This window comes from Pogonomyrmex barbatus, unplaced genomic scaffold, assembly GCF_055798465.1.
Source record: "Pogonomyrmex barbatus isolate J1 unplaced genomic scaffold, ASM5579846v1 scaffold15, whole genome shotgun sequence".
Classification (NCBI taxonomy): domain Eukaryota; kingdom Metazoa; phylum Arthropoda; class Insecta; order Hymenoptera; family Formicidae; genus Pogonomyrmex; species Pogonomyrmex barbatus.
The window spans coordinates 3831544-3838190 of NW_028297111.1; positions in this window are offsets into that span (position 1 = coordinate 3831544).

The following is a 6647-nucleotide window of genomic DNA, read 5'->3' on the forward strand; positions in this document are numbered from 1 at the left end:
GCACGTACGCACGCACGCACGCACGCACGCACGCACGCACGCACGCACGCACGCACGCACGCACGCACGCACGCACGCACGCACGCACGCACACGACGCACGCACGCACGCACACACGCACACACGCACGCACGCACGCACGCACGCACACACACACACACACACACACACACGAGAGAGAGAGAGAGAGAGAGAGAGAGAGAGAGAGAGAGAGTGTGTGTGTTATTTTGAAAAATAGACAAGAACTAAAAACGAAATATACACAAACTTTTTCTATTTGTCACTTATTGATTTGGTCCTTCCTTTGTCTCTTTTCTCTCTCTCTCTCTCTCTCTCTCTCTCTCTCTTTCTTTTCTGTGTACACAATATATTTGTTGCATGATATCTGTATTATATTAAACATGAATACGATGACAATAAAACGACAGGCTTATACGTGGTGAAGCTAGATCTTAAATGCTTAGATATACATATATGTATATATAAAATCTAAATTTTTAATATTACTTTACATATTCATAAAATAATTAAATATTTTTTTTTTATTAATATCTTTGTTATATATTAATCTCTTTTATAGATACAAATGGTCAACGTGGCATAAGATATATAAAAAAAGAGGTAGAAAAGGAGGAAGAGAAGAGAGAGGAGAAAGAGGTAGAAGAGGTGGAAGAGGAAGAAAAAGAGGAAGAAGGGGAAGAGGAGGAAGAGGAGGTAAGGGACAACCTATCGTTAATAATAATAATAATTATTATTAATATAATATTTGTAGACATATATAACATACATTAGTATATAACATATATTACACATATATTGTATAACATATATTTAAAATTATAATAAATTATATCTTTATTTAAATATCTCATATTTACAATATATTTTATATTTAAAATTTTAATATATCTTTATTATTTTATATACACGTGTAATTAGTTTTGCAAGGAATAACATTTCTCATTCCATACCCTCGAATACAGTTTTCTCGCACAACAAACTTACTACGTAGCTATAAGTTCCTCGATCATCCTATAAAGATTAAAAAATATTTAAATATCTAAAATACGAATTAGAAATCATTATATGTTTTTATATTATTAATTATCGTGATATAATTTCTAATACCTAAACTCCTACGTTACGAATAGATAAAAGAGTTGCCACGATATGACGATGAAACCTTGCGGAGTTGTTGATGTTCTGTTTCATTTCGTCGCATCTTCCACACGATTTAATAATGTTTTTTCTAAAGCATCTGATACTTGGTTGATACTTGTTGAATTATTTTCACTATCATCTACAAACAAATGCAATTATGATTTATTAGCAACAATTCATATAAAATTTAAAAAAAACAAACGTAAAATTTAATATTTTTTATTTCGCGCTTGTAATACCTATGTTTCGGAGAAATCTTTCTCTATGTAAGGCTCATCCACGTAAAAAATTCGCAAATCCAAATCCTAAAAACGGAATCCTAATAACACGCCACCGACAATCCAAGATTACATTCCAATCATCTTACTTCATCTTTATGAAAATCTTTCAATAGTTCGATTACATGTTCTTACGCTCATAGTACTCTTATTAATTTATTATCTTTATGGCAACGACTTTATCTAAATGGATATAAAAAATTAATGCATGATAAGAATTTCTTAGAGATAAATATTTCTAAAAATATTTATCACTGATTTATACAAGATATATGTATAATATGTATATGTAATAAGATTGTGGCGGTCGCTGCCACACGATCACACCACGACACACACTAGCGCACGGTCCCGCGCAGCACAATGGTTCGCGCGCCCGCCACTAGATGGCGAGTCCGGGAATCATCCTCTCGTGTGCGAAATGCCCCATCGGGACTATATAAGAGCGGCGCCCAACACTGCTCTTCGCCTCAATCGCCTCTATCCAATTAAGACTACGACGCCCTCCGAACTCTGGAGGCCAGCCCTGGCCTGATTGCTCTTGTACACGGCAGTTTTTCCTGCTGAAAATTACCGACCAGCCTTCGGTCGTATTCCCCGCGGCAGTTAACGCCGCGGCAATCCATCCGGCCTACCTCTGATGGCCATGAACGCCGCCATCCGGCCTTACCTCTGACGGCCGTGAACGCCGCCATATCCTTCCGGCCTTACATCTGACGGCCGTGAACGCCGCCATATCCTTCCGGCCTTACATCTGACGGCCGTGAACGCCGTCATATCCTTCCGGCCTTACATCTGACGGCCATGAACGCCGCCATATCCTTCCAGCTTTACATCTGACGGCCGTGAATGCCGCAGACCCACCACGTCCGGGAAGGGCTCTCGCGGCCAGCGACGCCGCCCAATCCGCCCATGTCCGGGCGACCTGCTCCAGGCCGCGGTCTCCGCACGCCGCTCTTAACCGACTCGGGGAGATGCTGCGCAGCATGAGGACCTCTGTCGGCGTGCATCCTCTGTAGGGGCCGTCCACGACTCGTCGTCTCCGGGTCGATCGACGCTGCCCACCATCCGGCAGTCTCCAACATCATGACTGGGGGGAGACTCTGGCGACGGCCAATGAGGCCGTTGCCGGGGCCGTGCGCAATATCGCGGGTCTGGGCCTGGAGGTGGCGGCCAACAAAACCGAGGCCATGTTTATTCATGACGGGTCTCGGGGCCCCCCTCCGGAACACGCCCGGATCCGCGTGGGTGCAGCCCGCGTGGGGGTGGGACCCAACTTAAAGTATCTGGGTCTCACCCTGGATGGCCGTTGGAGGTTCGGGAGCCACTTCAAGCTCCTGGCCCCCAGGGTGGAGGCGGTGGCAAACGCCTTGTCCCGCCTCCTGCCCAACTTGGGTGGTCCGGGCGCCCGCGTGAGGCGCCTGTATGCGGGCGCGGTGCACTCGGTGGCCCTTTACGGGTCACCGGTGTGGGCGGGCGAGCTGGCGGCCAACGCTGGGAGCCTGCGCCTGATGCGCCGGGCGCAGAGGCGCGTCGCCCTGCGGCTGGCGAGGGCCTATCGCACCGTGTCCCATGCGGCGGCTACGGTCCTGGCGGGGGTCCCCCCCATCGAGCTCCTCGCGGAGCTACATGCCGGGGTGTACCGGAGAGTACGGGAGCTCCGGCAGGGGGGGGGAGCGAGACTGACCCCCAGAGCCATGGGCCAAATTCGCGAGGAGGAGCGGCGGAGGGTCCTAAATAGCTGGAGAGTCCAGCTGGGGGACCCTTCCACCGCCGGCGTCCGGACGACAACGGCCATCCGGCCCTGCCTGGCGGCGTGGCTGGGCAGGGCACACGGCGGGCTCACGTTCCGCCTCTCCCAGGTGCTCACCGGACACGGTTGTTTCGGTGAGTACCTGGAGAGGATCGGGAAGGAGCGCACGGCCCGGTGCTGGCACTGCGCGGCCGACCGGGACTCCGCGCAACACACTCTGGCGGAGTGCCCCGCGTGGAGCGGGGAGCGCAGGGTCCTGATCGAGGTAATCGGCGAAGACCTCTCGCTGCCGGCCGTCGTAGACAGGATGGTCGGCGGCGAGGAGGCATGGAAGGCGGTCTCCTCCTTCTGCGAGGGGGTCCTTCGGCGGAAGGAGGAGGCCGAGCGGTTGAGGCGGAGGGGGGATCTAGCCCGCCCGGTTGACCGCCAACGAAAAAGGGGTTCGAGAGGCGGGAGAGGGGGGAGGACCGGTCGAGGTCCGGTTCCCCCCTCGGTGGCGGGGGGTTCGTCTCCGCCGAGTTGACGGGGGCGGGGAGGGGGGAGTGATTGACTCCCCCCTCCCCTGCCACCATAGGGAATTTTGGGGGGGACGATTACTCGTTCCCCCCCCTATTAGGGAGGGCAGCCTGCCCCTGTCGGGGGCGGGGACTCTCGCCCTCCCGCCCCGAGGGGTGGGCAACGGGCCATTAGGCCCCGGGAAGGAGGGGTCTGGGAGGGGCAGATCTGTCCCTCCCAGAAATACCCCCAACACGGGAGGCCGCTGCGGTGGGGTTGGTTGGAGCCCACTCCAGTTTACGGGAGTGGGCTGTATTGACCCATCAAGGGTACTCCCCACTGCGAGAGAGCGGCAGGTGATGGTGCGGGCCGGCGCAGGGCAGGTGCCAGTCCGGGACCAAAAGTCCTGGACATGTTCGGCGCGGCGCGGGGGACTATTAAAGCCTCCCCCCGCACCACCGGGAAGTAGAGCGGGACGGGCGGTGCCCCCTGTCCCGCTAATGGGAGTGAAGGGCTTCCAAGGAGGCCCTGTTTTCCCCCCCAGGGGGAAGACAGGAGGGGGCCACAAAGGCCATGGCGCGGGGTGGTCGAGAAGTGTTCCGCTGGAGTTCCTCGGCCGCCCCACAATAGCGCCAGAGAGGGCACCCGTGGGGTTTTAGTGGGTAGTGGGGGAGGTCAAGTCTCCCCTGAGTCCCACACTCCCCCTGGACAGCTATAAGTCCGGGGGGGCTAGTGCGTAAAGGCATTTCCCCACGTTAAAAAAAAAAAAAAAAAAAAAAAAGTCTCCAACATCACGACGCTCGTCGCCGCCGACTTCGCGGCTATCTACGCCGCCACCTGGGCGCGCACCTCCTTCGCCGCGCACCGAGAAGGAATGAGCTTCCGGACGATGATCCAGGCGCTCGTCCGGTCGCTTCAAGCAACGGCTCCTGGACCTGTTTGGGTCAGCTTCCTCCTCGGAGGATAGCCTGCTCCGGCCGCCGACTCCGCACGAGGAGGATACACCGAGGTCTTCGACCTTCCGGACTCGACCGCACCCGAACGACCACCGACTCCTGGCCGCTCTTTGGAGCTTGACGCCCAACAGGACAGGCCGTGACGCCTCTGCGCCATCGAACTCGGCCACATCCAGCATCGGCCGCCGCGCCGCGACACTCGCCGCTTCTACACGGAAGCCGCCTCGCAGACCGAAGGACTGCCGCCGGCCCAGGTCGCGCCGCCGACACTCACCCCCCCGGCCGCGCCGAGGAGGAGCCGGCGCTCGTGAGAGGCGAAGGAAGCGGCTCCAAGAGCTCGCGCGCGCACGCGCAGAAACCGACAGACGCGACAGACTCGTTATTCTCGCGGGACCCAAACGCAGTCCCGATAGCTCCTGTATTTATTTTTTTTTGCGAAAATATATTATGAACCTTTCTATTAACTCTGAGTTCCTTGATTGTGAGCGTGCATGCAACCTTCACGTATCCTTCAGCTTGCGCTCCTGTTACAAAACGCATAGCGACAATTGGCTGCTAAACCTTCCGCTTTGCTTGGTACCGACACTCGCACCGTTGGTCTGCCACACAGATGGTCGAGGATGGGACATTTCCCTCGAGTTAAAAACCAGCTTTCAACCAGCCGATTACGGGCGACACAGTACTACAGGCCACACTCGAGACGCATAGTGTGCAACACGTTTCACACACCACCACGCGATCATATCAACAAATACCACAAGATTTATATTACATATTTAAAAAATTATGTGTGTGTGTGTGTGTGTGTGTGTGTGTGTGTGTGTGTGTGTGTGTGTGTATTATTACATGTATAATAATAATACCTATAATAAGATTAACGTGTCAATTGTAGTTACTCATATAGAGCATTTCCAGGAGATGCCACGTGGAGACCAATTGACACATAACATGGAATTCCTTCATAAAAATGATAATAATATTGGATATTAAAAATCTTTACAAAACATATGTAAAAAAAAATACAATATTTTAATATGAAAGAATTTCCAAGTTTATCTCCCATATTTGTTCGGTCCGCCATAAGACCGCGAACTGCATTATAATGCTTTTTGCAGATCGTTCCGCTCAAAGAGCCGCGATCTTCTTACTCAATCCGCATAAAATGCCACGAGAAAGAATATATCCAGAATAATTTATATAGCTACATAAACATAGCATATTCATAAAAAAAATTATCCAATTGCATTTTATATATTCTATTTAGAGAATAGAATTACGATTTGATAATTTTCTTTATGCATACAGTTATGTAACAAGTTAATTTAGATAAACCCTAAATGTATAAAATTCTTGATCATTTCGCTCAAAGAGCCGCGATCTTTTTACTCGATCCGCATAAAATGCCGCGAGTAATATTTAGAATTTTTGTAAATCGTTCCGCTCAAAAAGCCGCGATTTTCTTACTCGATCGGCACAAAATGTCGCGAGTAATATTTAGAATTTTTGTAGATCGTTCCGCTCAAAAAGATGCGATCTTCTTACTCGATCGGCACAAAGTGCCGCGAATAAATGTAAAGAAATGTTTTAGATTGTACCGCTGAAAGAATCGCAATCCTTCTGTATATACTCATTCCGCATGTATTGCCGCGAGTATATTCATAAGTATCTAAATGTTAAAAAATTTTTAAATGCTTTGTACATTTTTTTATCTCTGTGTAAGTTTATGACGACTTTTTGAAAGTGTTAATCGCTCTCCTAACTAAAGTAAATCTTTATGTATCTCAATTTTTATCATGTAAAATGCCAAATTTTTTTGCCAATGAATGCTACAAGTTTCATGCTGAAATCAATTTGGATACTTTGTGTGTACAGCTTGTATCATGAATGGAAATAGAGTATCTAATATGCTATAATTTCCTCTCATATTAGAATAACCTACATCAAATACTGCATTCATTAATCGAAATACAAATGAAAATTCTTCTGTAGATACACATAGATGTC